Raw genomic sequence first — 27,011 nt, forward strand, 5'->3', positions numbered from 1 at the left:
AGACTAAGGGCTGGGCCTCACTAGAAGTCACAGTCCCCATGTTGTCTCCTTGGGACCCTGGGACCCCTGACGAGTCATCTTAGCTCTCGGATCACACTGCTTGTATGTAAAGTGAAGCTGTGGCAGGGACCCAATGGGACAGTCCCTGGTGCATGCGGATGCTCCTGAGAGGGACCTCCGCACCCGCCACCCACCCAGTGCTGTAGCTCATACTCTCCCCCTCCCAAGAGGCAGCAGGAGTGTCAAGCAACGCCAGCCTACGCCCTCACGGCCCAAGGGTGCTCAGGGCACCAAGCTCACACTTTGCCCACGTCCTGGGACTACATCCCCCAGTGGCCCTGGGAGGGTTCTCTTTCATTTCCATTTCCCTGCTAAGGAGATCGAGGCTCGGAGTGGGTTGAACAGGTATGGTAGCCCTCAACAGGGCCCTGGGCTTGTTCACAAATGCCCTGCAGCCACTAGCCCAGAGTCGGGCTGCGACTGAGGGACAGGCGGACACCCAGTGCCCACCCAGGGAACAGAGACACCTGTAGCCTTCCTGCTGGTTTCCACCAGAACTTGGTGGCGGAGTGGACCTGGGAAGCCCAGTCCCCAGCACCTATCTCTGCTCTTCCCCTAGCCCACCCTGGGGAATGAACACCTTGAGTTGCAAACCTGGACTCCAGGGGCATGGCACAAAAGGCAACTCCATGGACAGAGAAAGCTTTGGAGTCAGCCACATCCCCACCGCATGCCAGTGAGGTGAGTCGCCTCTCCTCACTGAACCTCAGCGTCTTCATCTGAGATATGAGACTACCGCCCCTTGCCTGCAGGGTGGGTGGAGGGTCAGGCTCAGTGCTGGCACACAGCAGGCCCACAGCAAACCAGGTTAATGGCTGCCCGTGGCTCCTCTGGCAGCCAGGGACCTCCAGAAAACAAGAGGAAGACAGAATAGTGAGAGGAGGAAGAGGCAGAGCTGAGGAAGACAGGCTCCCTGGCCGGTCCCCTGGAGGTGTCGACAAACCTCTGTGGAGGGCTCAGGCCTCCACAGTCACACGGGGTGGCAGCTGGTAGCACCCCGTCCCCCTCCGAGAGGCACACAAAGGGGCCTCTATTCCCGCTCTGAGCATTTGTCCCCGACCGGCCAGGCTGCACTACCCTCTCCCCACTCTGCTGGCCGCCCGGCCCAGCCCAAGCTCACACAAAGGCCAGTGTGTCCCAGCCTGGCCTCAGAAGACCCTGACCACAGAGAGCTGGAGAGCTCAAAAGGGCCCTGGGGAGGGCGTGTAAGGTGCGCCAGGGCCACGTCCAGTCTCTACAGGGAGGGGGCTAAGAAGGTTCATGAGACTTTGGACTGAGGAAGCTGGGCAGGAGCCGGCTCCAGCATCCACCCTCCCAGCCCTGCCAGCTTGGGTCGGCTTGGACCTCTGCTTCCTCATCTGTACAATGGGAACCATACAACAGCACACCCAACCTTCTGGGCCGTCAGAGGTCTCGTGAGGCAACATGGGGCCTGGGGCACAGTCACACCCAGCACCTCAGAGCCAGGTGCAAGGCAAGGGCAGACGCAGGTGGGCAGGCGTCTCCTGGGGACTCGGCCAGGCATGTTCTCAGCACCTCCCTCCTCAGTCCTGGCCTGGTAGGCCCCCAGGGAAGAGGGAACCACTCCTGCTTCTGGACCGCTCCATTCTCATCCTCCACCCAGCAAGGTCCACATCGGTTGGTGCTGACCCTCAGGCCAGGCCCGAGCCCTCCGCTGCTCCCCCCGCCCATTTCCAGGCAGTGGGTAGACAGCAGCCACTGTGTACCAAACACCTACTGCGTGCTGGGACCTGCAGACATCGCATCGTCTTTCAGCCCTGGGGCTGCCTGGGGTGGGTGCGGGAGGAAGGTACAATGGTTATGGCCCCAGAGCCAGCAATCTGGACCCAAGTCCTGGCTCCACCACTTCCTGCCTGCGACTCTGGTCCTCACACTCAACTAAGAGGGACAGCTCGCCCTCACAGGGTCTGTGTGGCAACCAAAAGGGAAAACCAAACCACACTACAATGTCCCCAGGCCCCAACATGCTTGACATCTTGACCACTGGGCTGTTACCCCCAACTCACAGATGAGGAAAACTGAGGCCCCGGGCTTGGCATGCAGGAAGTAGACCATAAACCTGATGAGTCATTCCAGGAATAGGGATTTGAAACCAAGTCTGGTAAACTCTGAACCCCTTTTCTACCTGACAGTTTTGCCAACTTTTTTTTAAGCAACTTTGTCTTGTTTCCCAGCTCAGCTTGTGGGTCACGCGGCCTGCAGAGGACAGGGCAGGAGGCCCAGGCCAGCAGCCTGACCCATCTCCCTGGCTGACCCCCAGGAACCCTCGTCCTGCCACACAAAGTTCCCCTTTCTCCCTCCCACCAGCTCAGGGCGGCCAAGTGAACAGCAGAATACCAAGTAATTAAGCCGGCGCGCACCATCCGGGTGCCCGGGAACACTGTGGAGTTTCCCTTTTATGTTTATAGCAATTGTATGAAAATGTGCAACATGGAGCAGCACCAGCTGACAAATGAGACGAAACAGACAGGATTCCGGGCCGGCTTTTTTCCGGGCCTGATTGGCACTAATTGTGAGCGTTTACAAAGCACAACTCGGCGCCTGACATTTGCTTCAAGCGAACATTTCCTTCTAATAGTTTTAATGATTACAATAGGAGCTGGTGATCACTATGGGTGGGGAATGGGCTGCCTGGTGCCTGGCCTGGTCTCACTTGGGTCCCAGGAAATGGTGATGGTACCTGGGTCCCACTTTCCCCCGCTACCTGCTGCAAGAGGGCTGTGCAAGGTGCCCAGCTTTGGGCACCGGAACCCCTGCTTGGGGCCGGGCTGCTGGCTCACACAGTTGGTAAGGCGGATGGGGAACCCACAGGGTGCAGACCCAGGGGAGGGGGAAGAGGGAAGAGCACACAGGACTTGGCTGGCCTGGCTCTGAGGTTGGAGTTCCTCAATTTCCCCATCTGTAAAATGGCTGTAGGAAGTGTCCCACAAACGCCGGCTGCTACTTTCTTGCTGTGTAACCTCGGCTAAGTTCCTTCCCAGCTCTGGGCCTGGACCCTCCTCACCTGAGGGGGGTGGGGGGCGGGGGGACTTGGCCAGCTGGAGTTGCTCAGCCCAGGGCTCCAGTCCCAGCTCTGGCTTCTTTTCAGCTGCATGACCTTGGGAGAGTCCCTCAATCTCTCTGAGCCTCAGTTTCCCCCAGTAAAATGGAGTTCATCATTCCTATAGATCACAGGGTGGTTTCCAGATGCCAACCAGAAAGGGAGTAAAAACCCTGAATTGTTGGCGAGCCAAGTGCCTGTGTCCTGTTTCCTCTCTGGAAAGCCCTCCAAATACCTCCCTCACGCATTCCTTCACTCACTCACTCACTCATTCAACATTGAGTGTCCCAATCAGAAACTTGGGGAGACATTAGTGTGCAAATGCCCCACCCCCACCACATAAGAGAGATGACACGCAGAGAAGCACTTTATGTCCAGCACCCTCATTTTACAGAGGAAGAAACTGAGGCACAGAGCAGGAGGACTGACAGTCTGAAGCGACCCAGCTGGGATAAGGTGGTGTGGGCCTGGAACCCTGGCAGGTTGTTTCAGGCGAGTCCTCTCAGAAGCCCACGCAGGCTCCAGGGAAAGCCACATCTGAGGGCCCGAGGAGGGCAGCTGCTGGTACCCAATGTCCTTTCCATCTTGGGTGGCATTCATCTGCAGAGCCAGGCTAGGCACCAGGGCAAGAGGCACCACTGGGAAGAAGGGAGTCTGTGAGGCCTGGGCAGCCCCGTCTTCCTGGAGTTGCATTTCTTGGGTTAAGAGAGGAGAGGAAGCGCCTCGTCCTTGGGGCCCCGTGACACGGCTCTTTCACATGTTCCATGAACACTATGCAGTGCCCACTCGACGCCAAGCCCTGCCTCATAGGCCATGCATGTCAGCCAGGTAGCTGGAAAAGGCCAGGCCTGTTACCCAAACCGTGGCACAGCATGTGCCAAGGCCCAGAGCTGCGAGAGATCTCAGTGGGTTCGGGAACTACCAGCAGTTTGCTGAGGCTGTCGTAGCCTCTCTGCAGTCAGCTCCCAATTTCTGGGTGGGTCCCCTGGGATCCTCCACTCCCTGCCTTATCAGGCCCACCCTGCAGGAAGCCCCTGGGACGGGTCCCAGCTCTCTGCTTGGTTCCAGCCGGAAAAACCTTGGCAATTGTTTCTTTTGGAGTTAGTTTGTAGGGTGGGGAGGAAGAAAAAGGGGGATTTTTTTTTTCTCTTTTGCATATGGTGGCACAGATGGGCCCATGATCCATAAAAACTGTTTGCAATTAAACTCCCACTTTGCATGGCTGGATTTGTCAGTCGTCTGAACCGAGGGTGCGGAGCTCAGCACTGACATGGAGATGGGACACAAGACAGGGTGGGGCAAGATTCAGCAGGACAGGTGGAGACCCAGGAACCTGCTCTGGGCTTGGGGCCCAGGCCGACGGGGCGTCACAGCAGCCCTACCAGCTCCCTCTCTGGGCATCCCCCAGCCTTCGCCAGGAGTGGGAGCATAGCCAGGCAGCTGGGGTGGGGCCTGGCAGGGCTTCCCTGCCCAGCAGGGACTTGGCCAGTGCTGGGCGCCCTGACTGTGAGGGTAATGATGGTGGAGAGAAAGGAGCTAATCACCACTCTGCCCTTGCCAGAGACTGGGTCCGAGACCCAGGACAGGCAGGAGGGGGGCTGGGTGGGGCAAGCCATTAATGGGGGTTTGGTGGGCAAAGTGCAATGGCAGGTTCAAGCCTGAGGTGCCAGAACCTCTGGCCTAGTTGGCAGAAAGAATCCACAGCAGTGCCAACAAGGGCTGCCAAGAGCCAAAACTGGCTCCTTCCTCATCCCCAGGGAAACTGGCCTGGCCTCATGTCCCTTTGAAAGCAGGTAGAGAAATCAAGGCAGGTACTAAGAATATCTCAAGGGCCTGTGCTTCCCCTGCCCAGCCAATGCGCTGTCTGCATCTGGGAACCTTTTCAGAGGGCTTCCAGAATGGGGGCTAGGGACCTGCACCCCCCCCCCCACCCTGGGCTTGAAATACCAGCTTGCCACCCCCGCTGCTACCCTGTGATGCTGGCTTGTTTGGGTTAACAAATGCATCATTTGGCTTTGGGAAATCCTGAGATCGCCAATAATTGTTCCCTGATGAAAAGAAATAAGGCCCTGATAGCCCCTCCCCCCTTCCTCCAAGCTGGGAAAGAAAAGTCATAAAAATAGCTTGTTATCTCACCTATTGAGGCTCCGACTGGATGTTACTGCTAATTGGGTATAACATCCTTGTCTTGTTCTCTCAGAAGCTAAATCAAGAAAGCGCCACTGCTGTGAACTAATTATATCTCCGGCCTGCAGCCTGCAGCTTGTCTCTCCCTTTATTGAGTTAAAAAATGGTCATGAACCTTCATCTTTCATCCCCCCAAGCGCTGGGCCCACGCTGCCCGCCAGGCATGGCTCGAAAGGTACAGACAGCCCAGCAGGAAGGTCTAGGAGGAGTCTTGGTGACAGGCAGCAGGGTGGCGAGTGGCGGAAGGGAAGCCCCGTCCCAGGTACCTGCCTGGCCCCCTCTTCTGCCCCTCACTGCCAGGCCTGCAGAGGGGGACTTTGGTCTCTCCCCTCCTTGCAGCTGGGTCCCTGGAGAGTTCAGGTGCATTTCAGCTCAGGGAGTAGTCATTCATTTATTCATTTACTAAATACTTACTGGATGCCTACCTACTGTGTGCTAGGCCAAAGCTTCTAGTAGACCAAAGGTAGCCCCGCTCCAGCACCCTCACCCAGGATTCAGAGAACTGTTGAATAAGTACTCTTAGATTGGACTTCACTGTTACTCTGCTCAGAGGGCTGCCAGAGCTCCCTACCGTGGGAAGTCCAAGTCCAAACATCAAGCCCAGCCCTGGCTCCTTCCACAGTCGTCTGTCTCCACATTCTAGCCACATCTGGCTACGCACTGCTCCCTCAATAAACACTTGCCTGTCGGCCTCTGAGCTGCCTTTTATGCTGTTCCCTCTGCCCAGAAAGTCACCCTTCCCAGCGCTGCTCATCAGAAGCCCACCAACCTTTAACGCTTCCAAATAAATGGCATCTTTTCTGGGAAGGCTGCCCTGTATGCTTGCCACCCACGGCCCCGTCCCAGGCTGTGAACCTTGAGACCTGGGTGTGAATGTGAATGCCCGCTCAACCACACGACAAGTGCATGACCCTACTCTGCTTAATTGAGCCAAGCCTCAGTTCCCTCATCTCTAAAACGGGTTAAGAATTCTCCCTGGAGATGCAGGGGTGCTTGCTGCAGGTGCTGCTCTGCAGAATGATGAATGAGAGAGTCCCCGGGAAGGACCTAGCTCTCGGTAAGAACTCCATACATGCTAACTGTTATCATCCAGATTGTCAGTGCTCAGAATCTGCACAGATGAGCACAGCTGGGGGTTTGAGGAGGGTAACAGATCCTCCCACCTAAGAGGCTCTTGTGGCTTAAGAACAACCTGAATGCCCAGAGATCCCCCAGAATCCCTCATTACGTACACCCGGTCCTCTGAGCCACATGGAGATGGGCCAGAGGCACCCCTGAGCTCATTGAGGCCAGGCAGGCAACCAGTTTCAACTCACAGGCCCTGCTGATTGATTGGCGCTGCCTGCCCAGAGCTCTGGAAGGAACCCAAGGTCAGGGGAAGAGGGCAGCAATTGATTGGCAATGTCTGCCAAGGGCACAGCGGTGTAAGGCAAGCCAGGCCTGCCACAGATTTGCCATCCTTGACATTTACGAAGGACACGGCTGAGTCTGGGTTGGGAGGGGCGGGGGAAGGTGACCTGCTGAAGGTCATGAAGCTCATAAAGGAGACAGCTGGCCCAGAACAGGGTCCCCTTGGGCCCTGCCCGAGGATCCTCCCATGCCCAGTACCCTTACAGGCAGCAGAGAGGCAAGAGCTTGTGTGGATAATGAAGGCGGTTCTGTGGGCGTGCCATGTGGCCCAGGGCTGCCGCTTCACATCATCAAGCCTAAGTTTCTTGATTCACATGACAGGGATAAAAACACCCCTCAGAGAGGAATGTGAGGATTAAATGAGAGAACAAAATGCCAAAGTAGGAAGCTCAGTGTGACACACAGCAGATACCAGTGGCCTGTGATTCTCCTAATAGGCGAAAGTGTTCAATTATAAGTGCCGCCTCCTCCAGGGAGCCCTCCCTGGCTATTCCAGCCAGAAGTAATTGTTTCTACCTCTGATTTCCTTTGAGAGACTGGAGGTGGCCCAGGGAAGGCCCCACATCTGGCTTGTTCACTGCTGTGCCCCCTGCCCCTGGGACAGTGCCCACACACTGTGAATTCCTCCATTGTTAATCGCCTGTGGCGATTAACCCACAGGCACTTGTTGGGTGGCTGAGCTGGTGCACTGGAGGCCTCTCCCTCAGCACACGTCACCTTTCAAGGCAACTGAGGCTTGTTCATCTTCATGTCCCCAGCACCTGGCAGGGAGCCTGGCCCGGAGCAGTGAAGCTCTCTGAATGAAAGGATGGATAAGAAGCAAAAGTAGCAGTTCCTGTTTACTGCCCACTGACTATCGGTTACTGCCAAGCCTCACAGCTGCCCTCTAAGGTGGTCCCGTGGCCCAGCACAGATGAAGAGACAGAAATCTGCAGATGCCAAGGGGCAGGGCCAAGCCCAGCACTCAGGCCTGGGGACTTCATGCCGGGAGGCCCTGCCACCTCTGCCTCCCCCAGTGCCAAGCTCAGGCCTGGACTCTGCAAGGCAGCTGCCCGTACTCTGGCAGCGAATCCTGGAGCAGACAGCTGGTGGCTGGACCTCCTTCCTCCTCCAAGGGAGGCCCCCCTCCCCACAGACTCTGGGTCATTAAGTTCTGCGTCATTAAGTCCCAGTCCCCGGGAGCCTGTTCACAGCCAGTCTCAGCCTCACCCCCTGACCTCCCAGGCCTTTGTCCCCTGTGCCCTCTGCACAATAGCAGGGGCTCCCAGGGCCCCAAACAGCTGCTGTGGCTGGGACGCTGGCTTGCTGTGGGGCCAGGAGGATTGGCCTGGGGCCTGTACTGAAGCCTAGCCCACCCAGCTCTGAGAGGCTCAGCTAAGCCCCCGAGTGCTCAAGCTCACCTCACCCACAAGCCCATGAGAAAGCTGCTGTTACCCTTCTGAACAAAAGAGGAAACTGAAGCGCAGAGGGGTAAAGTGATCTGTCTGAGGACACAGCCAGTGAGAGCACAGGGGCTCTCTCACACCAGGTTGGAGCCCAGGTCTGCAACTCTCAAGCTCTCTGCTGGCCTCTAAGCTGGGATCTTAGCTGGCCCCTGCCTCTCAGACGCTGTCACTGGCTTCCCTCTTCCGCTGGGCCTCACAGCATCCTTAGCTGGCACCTAATGCCCCCTGCACACTCTCCTAGTTTATGTCCCTTTCACCTCCATAATCTTATACGCCCCGTCTGCCCTTTCTGGCCATGCGCCTGGATCTTGGAACTCCCTCTGCCAGAGACACCCCCATTCACTCCATGCTGGGCAGAGCCACTCAGTCCTCAGGGCACAGAGCACAGCCCCCTCTGTCAGGAAGCCCTCCAAGACCAGCTGCAGGTTCTCCCTCCTTGGTGTCTCTCCTCCAGCTCTGCTTTGGCCCTGTGTAGAATTCAAGTTAGTTGCAGACTCATCTGACTCCCTCTAGAGGCTGTGGGCCGTCTGATTCCTTATCACTTGGCCACCAGGACAGGGGCGACAGGGTGTCCTGGCTCAGTCGTTACCTAATGCCTGGCTTTACTGAATTGACCCATGAGGGGGTGGGAAGAGGAGGGGAAGCTGGAACCCCACCTGAGCCTTCCCATCTCTAGCTGCTAACAAACCTCATACTTCTACCACTCCCTCCCTGGCTGTGTGACCTCAGGTAGCAAAACGTAGTACCTTCTCTGGGCCTCTGCTTTTCAGCAAAACAGAATAGTACCAGCACGTGCATTTCTTAGGGTTAGGATGTAAACCCTAGAGGTACCAAACTGGTGACCTGTATCCAGGTATGATTACATTATTCCTGACTGTGGGCACTGGAGTGGCCAGGGCATGAGTTTGGGATCAGAGAGACCCAGTTGGTGGCTGTGTATTGGCTGTGTGGTCTGGGCAGGTCGCCTCTTCCCCAGGGCCTCCATTTCCCTATCTCTGAAGTGGCACTAACTCTGCCCACAGGAATGCATGCCCCCACCACAGGGACCCCGTCTTTTGTTTGACGCATGCAGTAGGCACTCTGATATTTCTCAACTAAGCAATCAGGGGTCCAGGTGGAAGGAATCCATCCCTCTTCCCAGCCTGTACCCTCTCCAGAATCCCCTCCCCACCCCCAGCCCGTGCAGACTAAAATAATCATTAGGCAGATTTCAAAAGATGTCAGTAGCTTATAATTATAGTCGACATCCTTCTGAGATAAAAGTGATTACCTTGGATGCAAATCACTTAGCAACCAATCAGGGCGGCGGGCGGCGCCCGCGGAGGTGACCGGCCGGCACCGCAGCCCTCCTCCCTCGGCCCGCCACGCACAGGCAGAGAAAGCGCACAATAGCTCTTGACACGCAAATGGGTTAATACAATAAAGGCGGCTCCGGCCGCTGCTGGGGGAGAGCAGCAATTCCCGGCCCGCGGGAGGTAATAAAGCGGCCCTTTTGTGCGCGCCTCCTCATTCTCACCCCCGCCCCAAGCCCAGAGGAATCGCCGCCTGATTGAATTACGGTTCATGAATATGAGCTGCTTCGCTGGCTTCCTCCGGTTTGTGAGGGATGGGAAGGCAGAGGGGGCTGGAAGGAGATTGGGGAGGGAACCCGGCCAAGCCCCAGCCCCCTCAGGAGCTCAGAAGGGAGCCAGGAGTGCTCACCATGTGGGTGGGTAGGTAGGTGGGCAGGTGCCTCAGTGGACAGGGGAGCCCCTGGCAGAGGCAGCTGGTAGGGTTCCGGTCTCTCCCTGCAACTGGGGTCTTCGACCTTTGGCTCCAAGGGACTGAGAGAGCCACTCAAGGCTCTGTTCTGAGGAGGAGGTAACAGTAGCCATGACAGCATGCATTTATGGAGTACTTACTGTATACCGTGGGCTGTGCTAGGCCCTCCCTGAATCCTGGCCAGACCCCGGGCAGTAAGTGCTATGGTCAGCTCCTTCTCACATTTGAGTAAACTGACGCTCAGAGAGGCAACGGTACTCACCCGAGGTCACACAGCCTGCAAGTAGCAGGCTGAGTGTACGATCTAGGCCCAACCCATGCCAGAGCCTGATCCCTAACCAGGAGCCACTGCCCATCACCAGGGTGCCTCAAGTTTCTCATCAAGGGGGTTCAGCAGCCCAGCCCAGTTCTGGTTTAGTCCAGAGCAACCCTAAGGCTCAGAAGGGACAGGGGATGGATGCGCTTACAGGAATTAGACAAGTGAGAAGGATTACTGGGCGTGGGGGTGGGGCCAACCTTGAGAGAGGAGACTGCCCCCAGAACCCAAGGGGCCCCTTCCACGCTTACGGGAAGGGACATCCAGGGTTACTGTCCTTGTCAAGGGGGATCGCTGGATTCTCCGCCCTGCCTAAACCTTCCCCATCCACCTGAGGCTCCAGGACACAGCCACCCACAGCCGCCCCTTCCCCCATCAGGCACCAGGGCCCACAAATATCACTGGCTGCTCCAGAGCCACTCCTGCCACCCAGAACAGTCTTCACCCCTGTCTGGCGCTTTCCTGTTTGTCCTCTTCGTAACTCACATGGCACCTCTCCTCTAGGGCTTCCCGACCCATGGGCTGGGTCAGGAACCTCATCTACTAAAGTTGCCCTTGCTCGTCTACATCCCAAGAAGGTTCCTGGGGCGGCCAGGGGCAGCCTCACCACCTCCCTTCAAGCAAGCCCAGAAGGGCAGATGACAAGGAGCCAGTTTCAAACCACACCTTCCTTCCCCTAGTGCTGGAGAAAGGAGTCCTGGGGTTGAGGGAAGCAGACAGACCATAAGGCCGGAGCGGAAGTTGTTACTCTGCTCGACGCTGACCTGTAGGTCACAGGAAACAAGGATTCAAACTTGCCTTTTGGTGTGGACAAAGCATCTTGGTGTGGCCAGACTCCCCCTCCATGGCTGACGGCCCCTGATGCCTGCAGGGATCTCTGTCCAATAAGTAGGGGTGTCCCCCAACCCCATGGGAAGAGGTGGTAAGACCCAAGGACTCTGGAGCCAGGGCAATTCAGGCCAAACCTCTGCAGCTGCCTGGCTGATCACCTGTAGCCCATCACTTCCTCTGTTTAAGCCTCAGTTTCTTTATCTATAAAATGGGCCACAGCACGTGAACAGATCCAAGGAGTAACTGAGATCGCGTAAAACGCCTGGCATACAGGGAGACGCTGAGAAAGCTGGCACTGCCTCCTGCTCATCGTCTGGCACACCGATTGCCAAGCCCAGGGAGATGAGGGAAGGGAACAGAAGGAATTGCCCAATTCTGACAGCCTTTCCCTCCGCCTTGGCTGTGGAAGTGTAAATACTCGGCGGAGGGCCTCCAACTGCCTGTGTTTGTGACGCTCTGGCGCGCACTCCGAGTTTGTTTCTAAACTGGGAAGCTTCGAGAGGCAGCGCAAACAGCCCTTCTGCCCACCTCTCCCGGCTCTCCCCCAATCTGCTGTTGCTCCTCTGTCTCTGGAAGCTTGTGTGTTTAACGACACCATTTCAGCTGGAAATGCCATCTCCCTGCCAAGTCCCCAAAAGCAGCTCCACCGATATTTATTGACCTGTTAATCTAGCTAGAGAGCCTGGTAGGAGAGCAGAGAAGATGCTCGCTGCGGAGTCTGGGGCAGGGCTTCTCCTAAGGACCCGCATACACACACATTTCTCTGCTCTTACCCTGCCCCACGCTGCTGAAGCAATGACACAGTTTTCGAGCCTTTTCCTAGAAATGTGATCACAGCCGTTTCACCGACATCCGACACTGGCAATAATTGCTGGAAGGGAGCTAGACGAATCCCAGGGCCAGCAACAGGATGCTGGCTGGGGGTTCTCTGGGCCTTTGCAGGGAACAGGGCCGGTACTGGGGTGTGTGTCGGTGGGGGGAGGGGGCGCCCTGGCAGAGACAGTTTATTTAGACCTTGCCACTGATGGGCCTCATTTGCCCTCCACTCACTTAAGGAGCCTCACAATATGCTTGTTGAAATCCTCTTAAACACCAGAAGGAACAAGGGGCAGTCAGGAGTTCCAGGTTGGCCAAGGCCCCTGACCTTAGGGTAGAACGGCATGGGGAGCCCCTGGACTGGGAGGTGCAGCAGGCAGCAGCTCCACTGCACCTTCCCTGGCTGGGGACAGGGCACCCACATTTTCCAGAGCAGAAGTGGCCTGTTGGAAGGCCGGAGGCCCACATCTCTCTAGGGGCCCTGGGAACTTCAGCCTGCCAGCTGGGTATGTGACGGGGTTCAGGGAGGTCTCTTCTATAGCATCTCTTTTGAAAACAGAAAGTTGCTCTGTCTGGGAGGCCTGAGCCCCCAGGCACTGCCAGGCTACATGGGCAAAGCTCTGAACACCTGTCCTTGGGGGGAGGAGCATCAGCAGGGACAGCTGGCACTGCCTTCCTCCCCCACCTCATGGGGCACTAAGGATTTAGGTCAGAGGACTGTAATGGAGGAGCGGGGGGAGGCTGCCTTCACTCCTCCAGTACCCAAAGGCATCCAGCCCCGTCCCTGGTTACCACGACCCCGCCCCCCCCAGGTCAAGGCAAGTGGTGTTGCCATGGCAACCCCGGTGACATCAGAGGCTGAGCCTTGACGTCATGTCGTACCCCCTCTGGGGAACCTGCCGTCCCTGCGAGTTATCTGTGGGGACGTGGTCTGAAGGAGGATCCTGCTAAGGTCTAGCCCATGGGGCACAATCCTCAAACGTGGCCACCTGCGTGTCTGGAACCCCCAAATCCTCCTCTGAGCTGATTTCCCTTGAAGATCTCAGAGGTTGTTCGGGAAACCCTCGACGTTTTCCTATCCTGGGGGGTCCCCCCCAACCCCCAGTCCTTTCAAGACACTGGAGTTTCCAGGGAATTTTCGGATGACAGAGACACTACCTTTGTTAGCTTTCCGAGTGGGGTGACCTTTCCTCTCTGGCAACCAACTCGCCCAGAGCCCCGGGGAATCCAAACGGGCCCCCCAACCTCCACTCCCGTCGACTGGCCCGTCTGAACAAGTTGTGCTCGGAGGGAAGAAAGGGGGCGGACAAGGTTTATCACTGCTTCAGGGCCCCAAACAGCCTAGGGCCTCTTCTGTCCAACGCCAGGGGGTGACCCCAGCTCCAGCGCAGACCCCCGCCCCGCGCAACTCACCGGATCAGCCAGGCCGTCGAAGGGCACCAGGTCTCAGCTACCACAACGCTCCGCTGGGTGGGTCGCAGCCATGCAGAGGTGGCAGAGGCTGCCTGAGGAAGCCCCCCTTGGGGGCCAGTGTCTCTTTCCGGGTGGGAAGGGGCGCTGTTGGTGAGGGCTATCCCGGCACCGGCCCGCTCCGTCCGAAGAAGGGGTGGGGGTTGGGGGTCTCAGCTCAGCGGGGATCACGCCCGCCCCGGACGGGGGGCCGCGCGGGCGGTCAGGCGACGCATCCTCGCCGGGGCCGGTGATCGCTGCGTCCGGTGGGCGGCGCTGCTCCTCCCCTCGGGGCCCCGCTCAAGGCTGCAGCTCTGCCTGCGCCGCTCCCAGGGCGCCCTCTTCGCCCGCGGTGGGAGCCCTGCTGGCCGCGGCCCCTTTCGCCAGCCCCAGCTGCAGCCTGTCTTTGTTGCTTCCTCTCGCTCGCCCGCCCGCCCGCGGCTTGCAGCCCCCCGGTTCGCCCGGAGGTGGGGGGGACTGTCTTCTCCGGGGGGTGCACGAACCCGCAGTGGCCCCGGCTCCTCGCCGGACATGCACCGGCCCCCGCAGGTTGCAAAGAGCAGCGGCGAGAATGCACTGGCCCCTCCTCCTCCTGCTCTGAGCCCCGGGTGTGGGGGGAGGGGAAGCCGGCGAGCGGCGGCGGCGGCGGTAGCGGGCTACGCAAGCTCGGATGCAGCCTCGGGGGCCTCGGCGCTGAGAAACAGCCGATCCCTGTGGCGCAGGGCGGACACAGGGATGGCCCAGGGGACGGTGCACCGGGTGTGCAAGCTCGCGACCTGCAGCAGGGACCGCGCGCGCTGGGCTCTCACGCTCCCATGGCCCCGGGCGGCGCGCCGGGGCTCCCGGGGCCGCAGCCTCGCGTCGTCTGGCGCGCGCCGGCGCCTAGCCTCGCTTCAGGCAAGGGTGCCGCGCGCCGCGCCCCGCAGGCGGCGGGCCCGGCTGACCGCCTCCCCCGGCCGGCGCGCGCAGCCTCTCCGCGGAGCCGCCGGCCCGGCAGTCCTGCCCGCTGCTCCGCTCCGGCCCGACTGACAGGCTCGAGCTCCAGGAGCAGCCCCCGCGTCTGGTCCCCTGCCCGCCCCCCGAGGCCCGGCCCAATCAGCGGCGGCTGAGAGGCGGTTACCAGGGTGACGCGGCGCCGCGTCCTGCGGGGGGCGGAGCCGGGGGCCGCCACGCGCGCTTTTCGCGGCAAAATTCAAAGGCCGGCAGGGCGGCTCTCCAACCTCCTCCCCCAAGAAGGGACGAGGCGGAACCTGCCACGCGAGGACTGCAACTCCCGGCATGCTGAGCGCCGGCGCCGGGCGGAGGGGCCCCGACTAGAAGCGCAGGGCATGTTGGTATTTGTAGTCCCTTTGCCGAGGAAGTAGCGGTGGCAAATCAGTGTCCTTTATTGATAACGTATTTGGGACAAGGCACTGTATAAGTGCATTATCGGCCTTATTTTATTTAATCTTGACAACAATCAATCCTATGAGGAATTTGTTAAAAATAATAACAAATAACAACGGTAGCTAAAATGTAGCAAAGTACTTTACCTAATCCTCACAACAACAGTGTGAGTGGGTATTATTATCACCCCCATTTTACAGATGAGAAAACTGATATAGTAGGTACTATTATTATACTTCCAGCTTGCGGAAGAAACTGAGGTTAGGAGATATGAAGTGACACGGTCCTGGATGTTTTTGTCCTAAGGCTTATTTTTAGCAGTGATGTGTTTTTGGCATCACAGCTGTGATCTGTGGCGTGCTAACCCAGCACAGTGCTGAGCAATTTGCAACTAAACGTTCTAGACTTACCCCACACCCACAGAAGACAGGCGCTAGCCTTCTCCCCCGCTTAATAGATGGGGAAACTGAGGCAGAGTTTCACGTCAACCTGGGGTTCAAATATGAATCTATCAAACTATACTGTGCTTTGCCTTTCACTTTTTTTTTTTTTTTTTTTTTTTTTTTTTTTTTGAGACGGAGTTTCGCCCTTATTACCCAGGCTGGAGTGCAATGGCGCGATCTCGGCTCACCGCAACCTCCGCCGCCTGGGTTCAAGCAATTCTCCTGCCTCAGCCTCCAGAGTAGCTGGGATTACAGGCACGCGCCACCATGCTCAGCTAATTTTTTGCACCATTAGTAGAGACGGGGTTTCACCATGTTGACTGGGATGGTCTCGATCTCTTGACCTCGTGATCCACCCGCCTCGGCCTCCCAAAGTGCTGGGATTACAGGCTTGAGCCACCGCGCCCGGCCTGCCTTTCACTTTTAAAGAAGCTTCCTGGGTTCTCGCAGCCCATGGGGTGGCCCGTCTAGCAGTCTCATTTACAGATGGGGAAACTGAGTACTGCGTAGTTCCCTCAGTTGCCACGTGTCCATCGCACAGCAATGTAGGAAGCCGGCTTTCTGGGATAATAACAAAGATCCCCCCAGAAATGCAGAGCAGCAGCCAGACTCCCCCACCCCTCAGGCTATGCCCGTGTCATGCCTGGAGTCCCACTGAACTGGGTGGGAACTCCAGCCCCACCCTTGCTGGCTGTTGGTCTTGCCATTTATCTTCAAGGGTCTGTGCCTCAGTTTCTTGTCTGTGAAATGAGGGGTATCATAATTCCTACCTTACAGGGTAGTTTTGAGGGCAAAATGAATTCTTGCATTGTAAAGGACTCAAAACACCCATTAAATAAATGCTCAATAAATGCCCTCTGTACTCACCCGGATTGGAGGGCTTTGGAGACCCTGGGGAGTGTATCCAGGGGACAGGCTGATTATAGACCGGACCTAGCCTACTTTCAGGAGTCAACCCACCCTGCCGGGAGAGGCGCCCGCGGCGGACCTCTAGGGCCGGCCCAAGTAGGCCACCAGCCGCCTTATCTAGGGCAGGAGCTGGCTCTATTTCAGGCCTCTGAGCGGCTGCTTCGCCCGCGGTTCCCAGCAGCTCCGCTCTATTTCTCCGCGGCCTCTCCCATCTCCTCCCCTTCCCTCCCCATGTTGAAGGCCGGGGTGGGGATTTACCTGGAAATGTGATCTGCTGCCAGCTGCTTCCCGCTCCCGACAGCTGCCAGGGCTGCGGGGACTTCAGGTAGGGCAGCCGGGGTCGACTCACTGGGTGGACCCAGGGTGTGGATAGGTGGGGAGACGACTTCAGCCGAAAACAGGAGGGACAGTAACAACCAGACCCCCGGAAATGAGAGAGATCGCGAAGAGGAGAGGAAGGCAGCAGGTCGCACCACAGCCTGTCCAAAGTTTGGGATTTTTTTCCTTATAGGTCACCATGACTTCACACCTACTGTGTGCCAGGCTACTGCTGTCACATATCTCCTTTTACCCGCGCAGAAACTCTGTAAGGTATATACAATTACTATGCACATCTTACAGCAGAGGAAGGCCACGTGACTTACCCAAGGTCACACAAATGACGGAACCAAAGTCCAGAGCCCTGACCTTGATTTACTGCACCTTGTGGCAGCCACTGTTTGACTGTGTGCGACCTTGAGGGGAGTTTCTTCTCTCCTCTCTGGACGTCGGTTTCCCCTGCCATGACATAGTGGAGGGTGGGAGCCAAACCCCAGAGCTTCTCCTCGGCCGGGTGGGGCAGCAGTTCTCAAAGCTCCTGTGTGATTCCTGATATAGCCAGGGCTGACAACCCCAGGGGAGAAGATCTCAAAAGGCCCCTCCATCTCTGCAGCTCTATGAGTCCGTGATGGGCTCGTGGTGGAATTTCTGAAAGCGGCAGGCTCCATGGCAGCTGTCCAGCTGGAGAGCTCAGAGCCTTCTAGGTGCCAGTCATGGCCCTCCAGGCAGGTGAATGCCCCATAAGATATTCTGCCCCGATCCCCACACTCCCAGAGCCCCCCACCCCCATACGTCCATCTCCCTGAGGTCAGACCCTCGTGCCTTTGCTCTTGGTGGAGTCCAATAACTGTATTATGTGATTGGAGACAGTGTCAAGATGGATTTGCCACGGTCCATGAAACCACCAGGCAGGCCAGCCTCAGAACACTGGCTCTGGCCAGGGGTCCAAGAGCTCCGGAGGGGCCAAGGGGCAGAGGGCATCTCATCCCTCACTGTTCTTGTTTGCCTCCCACACACCAACCTTGCTGAAATACCTGCATATCCTTGCGTGTGTCTTTCTCACTTCCAGGCCTTTGCTTATGCTGTCCCTTCTACCTAGAATACTCTCCCTCCATGTAGCTAACTCTTGCTCCTCCTTCGAAGTTCAGCCAGAGTGATGTCTCCTCCAGGAAGCCTTCCCTGACTACCCTGCTCCAGGTTGGAGCACTTTTTCCTTCACAGATGTGTCCAGTATGTGTTATAATGGCCCACTTCTTTGTCAGGCTTCCCACTGACCTGAGGGCTTTTCCAGGGCAGAGGCTGCATTCAGACCATTTTATTCCTAGCACTGGCCTGACATGCAGTCAGCACTCAGTGAAGGTTTGTTGACTTAATCTCTGAATCACTGAATGAATGTGGCCCAAGTTTTTGTTTTGTTTTGTTTTGTTTTCATGAAGAGGGGGAGAATGAAGAGGAGAAGAGAGTGGAGTCAGGCCGACTGGGCTACTAGCCATATAACTCAGCTTCTCTGTGCCTCAGTTTCCCTCATCCTTGAAATGGGATTAATTGCCATCTCAATTAATCAAGGCATCGTTCAAGCGGCTCAGAGCGTGGAATTTTTGCTCCCACCCTCCCATGTATGTGAAGTCTGTCTTGCTCTTCTCTGTTTTTGTTTGTTTGTTTGTTTGTTTTTTGAGCTGGAATGCAGTGGCGCCATCATAGTTCACTGCAACTTTGAACCCCTGGGCTCAAGTGATCCTCCCACCTTAGCCTCCTGAGTAACTAGGACTACAAGGTGCATGCCCCCACAGCCAACTAATTTTTAAATTTGTTGTAGATCTAGGCTCTTGCTATTTTGCCCAGGCTGTTCTCAAACTCCTAGGCTCAAGTGATCCTCCCACCTTGGCCTCCCAAAGTGCTGGGATTACTGACTTGAGCCACTACGCCCGGCCTCGCCTTGCCCTTTTCTATTCTCACTCATTGAAGCCTGAGCACTCCCCCTTTCAGTCAGCTAATTCCCTCATTCATTCAACCTTTTCTAACTCTCTGCCCTGTGCTTGACACTGGGAATTCAGCAGTGACTCAGACCAAGACATAGGCTTCTTGGAACTCAGGGTTCATGGGGGACAGAGAAAGCAACTGACAGGTGTCATCCAGGGTACCCGGAGAGAGGACAAGCTGGAGCGGGCACCTGACTCAGTGGAGGGCTGGTGATGGTAAAAAGGCAAGTCAGCAGCCAGGCGAGGTGGCTCACGCCTGGAATCCCAGCACTCTGGGAGTCCTAGGCAGGTGGATCACGAGGTCAAGAGATCGAGACCAGTCTGGCCAACACGGTAAAACCCCATCTCTACTAAAAATATAAACTGGGCATGGTGGCATGTGCCTGTAGTCCTAGCTACTCTGGAGGCTGAGGCAGGAGACTCACTTGAACCCAGGAGGTGGAGGTTGCAGTGAACCAAGATCATGCCACTATACTCCAGCCTGTGCGACAGAACGAGACTCTGTCTCAAAAAAAAAAAAAAAAAAAAGACAAGTCAGCTACCCTGGGAAAAATGGGTAGGAGGTAGCCCAGGGCAGAGGTGAGGGAAGAGGGCTCCTGACAGAGGGAACAACCCATGCACAGTCCTAGCATTCCAAGTGAGGGAGCCTTGAGCGTCCCGAGAGCAGAGGGGAGTGAGAGGCCAAGCTGGGGCTGGGGAGAGGCAGAGGCGGGGCATTCATCAAGGAGGAGGAGGCAGGCCTGCTCCAGCCTCCCACCCCACCCCCAGTTGCCTCACCTGCCCTCATTGCTGTGATCTAGGCCAGAGCCCAGAGGGAACCGAGCCCCCATTGGTGCACGCCACATAGGTTTTTCAGAGATAATTTAATCAGAGCTATTAATAAGCAGAAAAGAAAGAGCTCTTTATGCTCCTCCTGGAGAAAAGGGGAAAGAAGAAACACGTGTAACATTGTAATTCACCCAGCCCCGCCCCCCCCACCTGAGTCTCTCTCTGGAGCAGGCCTAGGGGAGCAAGGAGGCCAGGGGAGTGGGCGAGGCATGTGTAGGGCTGAGGAGGTCCAGGTGGCCTCAGGGACGGAATCCTGCCAAGTCCCCGACTACACCCTACCCTCACGCCCTTCTGGGCACTTGAGTCTCCTCTTGGTTACTTGAAGATGCCAAACTATTCCCCGCTTCAAGGCGTTGATCCAAGCCGCTCCTTCTGTCTGAATATTCTTCCTTTTGCTCTCTGGTTTGTTCTCATACTTCCAGTCTCAGCTGAAATGTCACCCCCTCGGAAGAGCCCTCCCTGACTACCTGATCTGAGGTTACTTTCCCCAGAGCACCACCCTTTTGTTTTGCTTTCCCTCTCTCCGGTGCCTACTGCTGTTGGCAGCTCACTGAGCACTTGTAGGATGACGTTTATTTTCTTATTTTTTATTTTTATTTTTAAGATAGACTGTTGCTGGAATGCAGTGGTGTGATCTTGGCTCACTGCAACCTCTGCCTCCAGGGCTCCAGTGATTCTCCTGCCTCAGCCTCCTGAGTAGCTAGAATTATAGGCACATACCACCATACCTGGATAATTTTTTTTTTTTTTTTCAGTAGAGATGGGGTTTAACCATATTGGCCAGGCTGGCCTCGAACTCCTGACCTCAGGTGATCCACCTACCTCGGCCTCCCAAAGTGCTGGGATTACAGGTGTGAGCCACCACACCTGGCCTGGATGACGTTTATTTTCTATCTCCCTGTCTAGACTCAGCTCTGGGAGGGGAGAGCCCCTTTGTCATTTCTTCACCGCTGTGTCCCCAGCATCTTACATAGTCACTGGCACATAGTAGGATCTAGGTCAGTATTTGTGAATGGAGCTGGGGAAAGTTCAGAGGGATTGGTTGTAGGGGAGTTGGGATAGGAGCCAGGAGGTGGGGGGGGGGGTGTCCCTTCCACCCGGGAGACCCCCTCAGAGAATCAAGAACCATTAAGTGTTCCCCTTGTTTCACCATTGGGGATCAGGAGACCCAGAGAGGGGAAGGCTTTTGCCCAAAGTCATGCAAGTTTGGGCCAGAGGTGGGACTTGAACCCAGAGCCCTCTTGGGACATCTGGTTTCCACATGAGTCTCATCTCAAACACCTGCTCTGTGTTGAGGAGGATTCTGAGACCTTGCCCAGGCTCGGAAGGGAGAGATGCAGTGCTGCCATGGATTAGTGATGTCTGCCATGGATTAGTGATGTCTGCCATGGATTAGTGATGTCTGCCAGGAGTCTGGGGCTGGATGCTGGGCTAGTCCTGATAGCGTGGGTGCTATTTCATTTCTGTGTTTGTGTTTTTGAATTTGAAAGAGCACTGAGCTGGGAGTCAGGAGACTTGGACACCACCATCTTATCATGTGACCCCTCGGGCAATAGAGCCAACTTCCCTGGGCCTCAGCGTCCTTATCTAAAAAGTGGGGCTATCTACCCCAGCCTGCCTAAATCAAGGACTGCAATAATAGACAGATGCGGTGACTCATGCCTGTAATCCCAGCACTTTGGGAGGCCGAGGCAGGCGGATCCCTTGGGGCCAGGAGTTCAAGACCAGCCTGGCCAACATGGCAAAACCCTACTCAACTCTGCTAAAAATACAAAAAGTAGCCAGGCATGTAATGAGAAAATGGATATAACATTTCCCCGAGCCTAATGTGTTCTACCAACAGAATCAATGATTATTATTGTAAAATATATCAACAACAATAATCCATGAAGGCCCCATTGTGGACCAGGCGCTACCCCAGGTGCTTTGCCTACAGGATCTGTTAACTTTGCAAAAAGCTCATGAAGAGGAGCCGATGGCCTGTGTTACAGATGCAGATTCTGAGGCTGGGGCACTGGCCTTGCTGAAGGTCACACAGAGCTCCTGAGTGGGTGGAGCCAAGATTTGAACCCTGGTCGGTCTGTTTGCCATAGAGGGTTTCTGACTGAGCTGTAGTCCTTAACAAACAGGAAACAGTGATTGGAGATGAGGGAGGTTCCCACCATCCCCGCCTCGAAGCTTGTCTCTGTCCTCCGGTCAGCTGGGCTTGGTTCTCCCAGGCTCTGAGTGGCAGGGAGATTTCCAGGGGATTAAACCCAGCCAGCCCCACCTCCCCTCCGACCTGGAAAGGCCAGTAACCCCCGCACCACCCCCCAACCAGGTCCTCCTAAGCCTTCCTGGCAGATCTCCTTTTGTACAAAAAGTTATTGACTTATCAAGGTTAAAATACATTCGGCGCAGGCCAATAAAACAGGGATACCGGCGCATCCCGGCTGCCATGTGCAGCCTGGTTTTCATGGCAACAGGCCCTCTTCTGCACATTAAACGGTTCAGTTGTGCAAAGTTCAGGCGTTACATAAACAGGGAGTTAACAGCAGCAGTAGAAATCAATGTCTGGCCAGGAATGGCCCAGGGAGATAGCATTGATCGAGCCTTTTGTCATCGATAGGCTGGGTCCCAGCTTCTTGCCCAGCTGTGCTGGGCTCCCTAATGCAGCCCCAGACCTAGGCTCAGACCCAGGGAGCTCCAGGAAGCTACTTCCCACCTTGTCCCTGGCTGGGATCCAGGAGTTAGGGGATCTGCTAAACTGCCTGAAGTCATTCTGTCAACCGTTGTCGCTCAGAGATGTCACTCCATGGCCTTAAAATGTGTTCTCGCCATTGTTAATGGAGCAGGTATCTCATTGCCTTTGAAACCATCTTTGCGACAAGGAACAATCCTGCTGTCTTTATGTTCAGCATAAAAACCAGCGATACATCACGATGTGCCCCAGATCGAATAGGCGGGACTATGAAACCAAATTGACTGTGTGACCTTGGGGGAGTCGCTTCCCCTCTCTGATCCTCAGCTTCCTAGTCTCTAAAGGCACGAATGACAGTATCAACCTCGTGGGGCTCCAAGGGAGGAGAAGATGAAGAGATGCATATGGAGTCCCTAGCTTGGGCCTGACGAGGAATGGCTTTTGTCAGGAAACCAACCATCTGTGTGTCTTCACTCTGGTTCCAGCAGACACCCCGATGACGCAGAAAAAACCAGGGAACTAGGAAGTGATATTTGGGTTCAACTCCAGCTCCATCACTAGCTGTGTGACCTTAGGCAAGTCACTTCACCACTCTGAGCCTTAGCATCCATTCCCTGATGTGTGTGTGTGTGTGTGTGTGTGTGTGTGTGTGTGTGTGTGTGTATAGGTGTTGCTTACTATTTTTTATCTCAACATTCTCTCATATAAAATGGTGGAAACACTCTTGCAAGAGTGAAGGGAAAAATACAATGAGTTCAACCCCATGAATATGCTGGGCACATGAACAGTGCCCAGTAAAGATTTATTGAATGAAATCCTTCCTCCAGTGTTCCAATGTCAGATCTACCCGCCCTTGCAAATGGGAAGTCTCATGGGCTTTCTCTCAGGAAAGGGACAGCTAAGAGAAAATAATTGTCGGTTTCACTTATTGGAAGGCTCTTCAAGTCAGGGACCTGGTCTTTTTTATCTGTGTATTAATGAACTATGCATCTGTGTAGGATACATACATGCATATGATCATCTGTGTATGGACTGTGAGCAAGTATGATATAAGAAGTGATTGTGGGCTGGGCGCCACGGCTCATGCCTGTAATCCCAGCACTTTGAGAGGCCGAGGCTGGATTGTGAAGCCAGGAGATTGAGATCATCACGGTGAAACCCCATCTCTACTAAACATACCAAAAAAAAAAAAAAAAAAAAAAAAATTAGCTGGGTGTGGTGGTGCGTGCCTGTAATCCCAGCTACTCGGGAAGCTGAGGCAGGAGAATGGCTTGAATCCAGGAGACAGAGACTGCAGTGAGCTGAGATCGTGCCACTGTACTCCAGCCTGGTGACAAGGCGAGACTGTCTCAAAATAAAAAGCAAGAAGTGGTTGTGAGGCCTGGCGCAATGGCTCACACCTGTAATCCCAGTGGTTTGGGAGGCTGAGGCAGGAGGATCACTTGAGCCCCGGAGTTTAAGACAAGGCTCGGCAACATGGTGAAACCCCATCTCAAAAAAAAACAAAAAAAAAACAAAAAAAAAACAAAAAATACAAAAATTAGGCATGGTGGTGTGCACCTGGAGTCCCAGCTACTCTGGAGGCTAAAGCAGGAGGATAGTGTGAGTCTGAGAAATGGAGGCTGCAGTGAGCCAAGATTGTGCCACTGCACTCCAGCCTAATCAACAGAGCAAGACCTAGTTTCAAAAAAAGAAGAAGGAGAAGGAGAAGAGGAAGATCGACTCTCCCAAGGCAGGGCAGGGCTAAAAGAAGATGAGTGGAGCCTGGATCCCTGAATCACCTGTGGATGAAAGCTGCCCACTTGTTGATCAGTGACATAAGCTTTGAAACTGTTGCATGAGATGTACTGCTTAAATGGCTGGGTCTGTGGCAACCACTGGTGTTGCCATCACAAATTCATAGGGTTTCCCCAAAAGAACTCAACCTCCTCCCTACAGCCCTCTCTGAGTCATGAAATCCTGCAGGGCTGGGAGGGTGCCCCTATTTGATAAAGCAAATACAGTAAAATATTAATGGTAGGCACCATTTGGTAAATATTGAAGTGTTCATTGGAAATGTCTTTCAACTTTGCTGTACGTTTGAATTTTTTTAATAATTAAATGTTTGAAAAAAATCTATTCTTGTATTTTCAAAACCTTTCTATGAGCCTTAGCATTTGAGGAGGATGCCTCAGGGACCTCCAGTTATTACAGGGGTGGGCAGAAGTAGTGGAACAGATAAAGCTCTGGGATCCGCAGCCCAGCTCCTGCGCTGCCAACTTCAACTACAGCATATTCAATTTCAATCTGAAGTCAGGGACGTGGTCTTTTTCATCTTTGTGTGGCCAAGGCTTGGCACAGAGCCCAGGTATACAGCAAGAGCTCAATATGTGCTTGTTGAACAAAGTTGAACTCTTCCGGAGAGATGGCTAGGCCCCCTCTGACCTAGCATGGGGTGGCATGAAGACAAGGGGATACATCCCTTTTCAAATTGGGGTTCAGTGTTTTTACAGTTTTCACAATAAAGGTTTGAAAGCTTCCAGTTCAATCCTCTCATGTAATCACTGGGGAAACTGAGGCTCAGAGAGGAGAAGAGACTTGCCACAGTAAGCCAGTGGCTGTTCATCAAACTCAGGCTTCCTGGTCCCTGAGACAGTTTCTTTCTGGAAGTTTCTGGGGAGATTCCACCCTGGGGGCTACTGAGAGGGAAGGAATGAGGGTTGGGCACAAGTTTGAACTCCCCTAAAACCGCACCTACCAGCCAGAGCCCTCTGCTTTTGACTCTTATATGTTGGGTATCATGGTATTTCACCAAAGGGACCTGTGGTTGGGGAGTGGCTTTTGTTTTGAGACAGAGTCTTGCTTTGTCACCCACACTGGAGTGCAATGGCATGGTCTTGGCTCACTGCAACCTCCGCCCCCCAGGCTCAAGTGATTCTCCTGCCTCAGCCTCCCAAGTAGCTGAGATTAGAGGTGCCTGCCACCATATCCAGCTAATTTTTGTATTTTTAGTAGAGATGAGGTTTCACCAGGTTGGCCAGGCTGGTCTCGAACTCCTGACCTCAGGTGATCTCCCTGCCTTGGCCTCCCAAAGTTCTGGGATTACAGGTGTGAGCCAGGCTCTGGGGAGTGGCTATTTGAGAGGTGATGGGAGGACACTGGGGAGGACTCAGTGAGCCCAACACTATCCTGGGGTGGGACCCTCTCTCACCCTCTCCCACTCCATCTCAACACCATCCCCTCCTCTGAGCTGCAGTGGGAAGATGGATGGGAGGAGGAAGGGCTGGAACAGACCACGTAGGAACGATGGATTTGGACCCCAACCAGAAGCCCCCAGGGTCATCTGGGACCATGAGCAGAGGTGAGAGGTCACCCATGTAGGGCAGGTGGGCCAGCAAAGGACAGGGACGAGGAGTCAGCTCAGGGGTCTGAGAGCTGGTGATGGTCTTAGGGTTGGCCTGTATCCTAAGCCTGGTACTCCTCTCACACTAGCTGCATCCTTCATTCATTCTGCAACTCCAGTGTGGCAGGTGCTAGGCTGGAGATTTCAGAATAAATGGCCCTGTTCCTGCCTTTAGGGGCTCACAGTGCAGGCACCGAGAGGGCCCGTGGGAGAAGAAGAGCAGCGCCACCCCCACCCCTTGGAAACAACCAGCCATGTGACCTTGGGCAGGTCCCATAACCCCTCTGAGCCTCAGTTTCCCCATCTGGAAGATGAGGATAATTATAGTTCCAAACTGATAATGTGTGTGATTAATTTGGCACAGAACTTAGCATGGAGAAAGGGTGGCTCTTGTCCCCTGACTTCCAATTATAAGAGAAGAGAAGGGTCTCTTTACTCTGGACTGTTTCAGGTGAGGCAGAGGCATGAAATTTTTTCTTTCCTTGAGACAGGGCCTGGCTCTGTCACCTAGATTGGAGTGCAGTGGTGCGATCTCGGCTTGCTGCAACCTCCGCCCTGGGCTCAAGAGATCCTCCCACTTTAGCATCCCAAGTAGCTGAGATTACAGGTGTGTACCACCAGGCCCAGCTAATTATTATATTTTTCGTAGAGATGGGGTTTCACCATATTGCCCAGGCTGGTCTCGAACTCGCGTACTCAAGTGATCCACCTGCCTTGGCCTCCTAAAATGCTGGGATTACAGGTATGAGCCACCGCGCCCGGCCTCAGAGGCATAGATTTTTCTTTTTCTTTTTTTTTTTTTTTTTTTGAGACGGAGTTCCACTCTTGTTACCCAGGCTGGAATGCAATGGCGTGATCTCGGCTCACCGCAACCTCCGCCTCCTCGGTTCAAGAAATTCTCCTGCCTCAGCCTCCCAAGCAGCTGGGATTACAGGCACATGCCACCATGCCCAGCTAACTTTTTGTATTTTTAGTAGAGACGGGGTTTCACCATGTTGGCCAGGCTGGTCTCGAACTCGCGTACTCAAGTGATCCACCGGCCTTGGCCTCCTAAAGTGCTGGGATTACAGGTATGAGCCACTGCGCCCAGCCTCAGAGGCATAGATTTGAACCCTTGCCCCACTTATTAACTTTGTGACCTTGGGCCAATCATGTCCCCTCTCTGGGCCTTGGTTCTTCCTCTGTAAAATAATGATGATAATAATAATAACAACTGCCTTGTCCAATGGTTATGACGCTACAGTAAGTTAAAATATGAAAGTGCTTAGAATAGTGCCGGGCTCACAGCTAACGCTCAGTGAAGGTTAACCTTTGTTGTTAGTGCTATGATGGACACTGAGCCTGCAACAGCAATAACAACACCTACAATAGCAATAATAATCACATCAGTGTTGGCCTAGTGCTACATGCGGACTTAGACACCATCTAAACTGGCCTGGTGCCTGGTGCCAGCTCTGAACCATCAGGAGGGAATGTCTGGAGCACTGGCTTGGGTTGGTTTTGCTATCCCATCTGGGCTCAGTGAGAATGGTGCTGCAATGGATTAGCAATGCCTGCCGTGGGCAAGGAAGGGGAGAGTTAGGGAAGTCACGCAATTGATTAGTGCTTCCTGATGCTGGTCCAAGCCCCCTCCTTGTACAGATGGGGAAACTGAGGCTCGGAGAAGGACTAAGACTTGCTCAAGGCCACATAGCCAGTCAGAAACAAGGCTCCTGAGCCCGCCTCTGCAATTCCTTGCTGGGCCCTGGTC

The 27,011-nt window shown here is 55.0% G+C and overlaps 1 protein-coding gene across 1 annotated transcript in view; it reads right to left on the minus strand.

The window, feature by feature from the left end:
• The window catches only part of FAM222A (family with sequence similarity 222 member A), a 55,961-nt gene extending 41,598 nt beyond the window's left edge, over nt 1–14,363 (minus strand). The window contains exon 1 of the mRNA XM_003932268.4: nt 13,301–14,363. The gene's annotated coding sequence lies outside the window, so the exon portion shown is untranslated. The remainder of the gene's footprint in view (nt 1–13,300) is intronic.
• Between the last annotated feature and the right edge of the window lie 12,648 nt (nt 14,364–27,011).

This window comes from Saimiri boliviensis, chromosome 7, assembly GCF_048565385.1.
Source record: "Saimiri boliviensis isolate mSaiBol1 chromosome 7, mSaiBol1.pri, whole genome shotgun sequence".
Classification (NCBI taxonomy): domain Eukaryota; kingdom Metazoa; phylum Chordata; class Mammalia; order Primates; family Cebidae; genus Saimiri; species Saimiri boliviensis.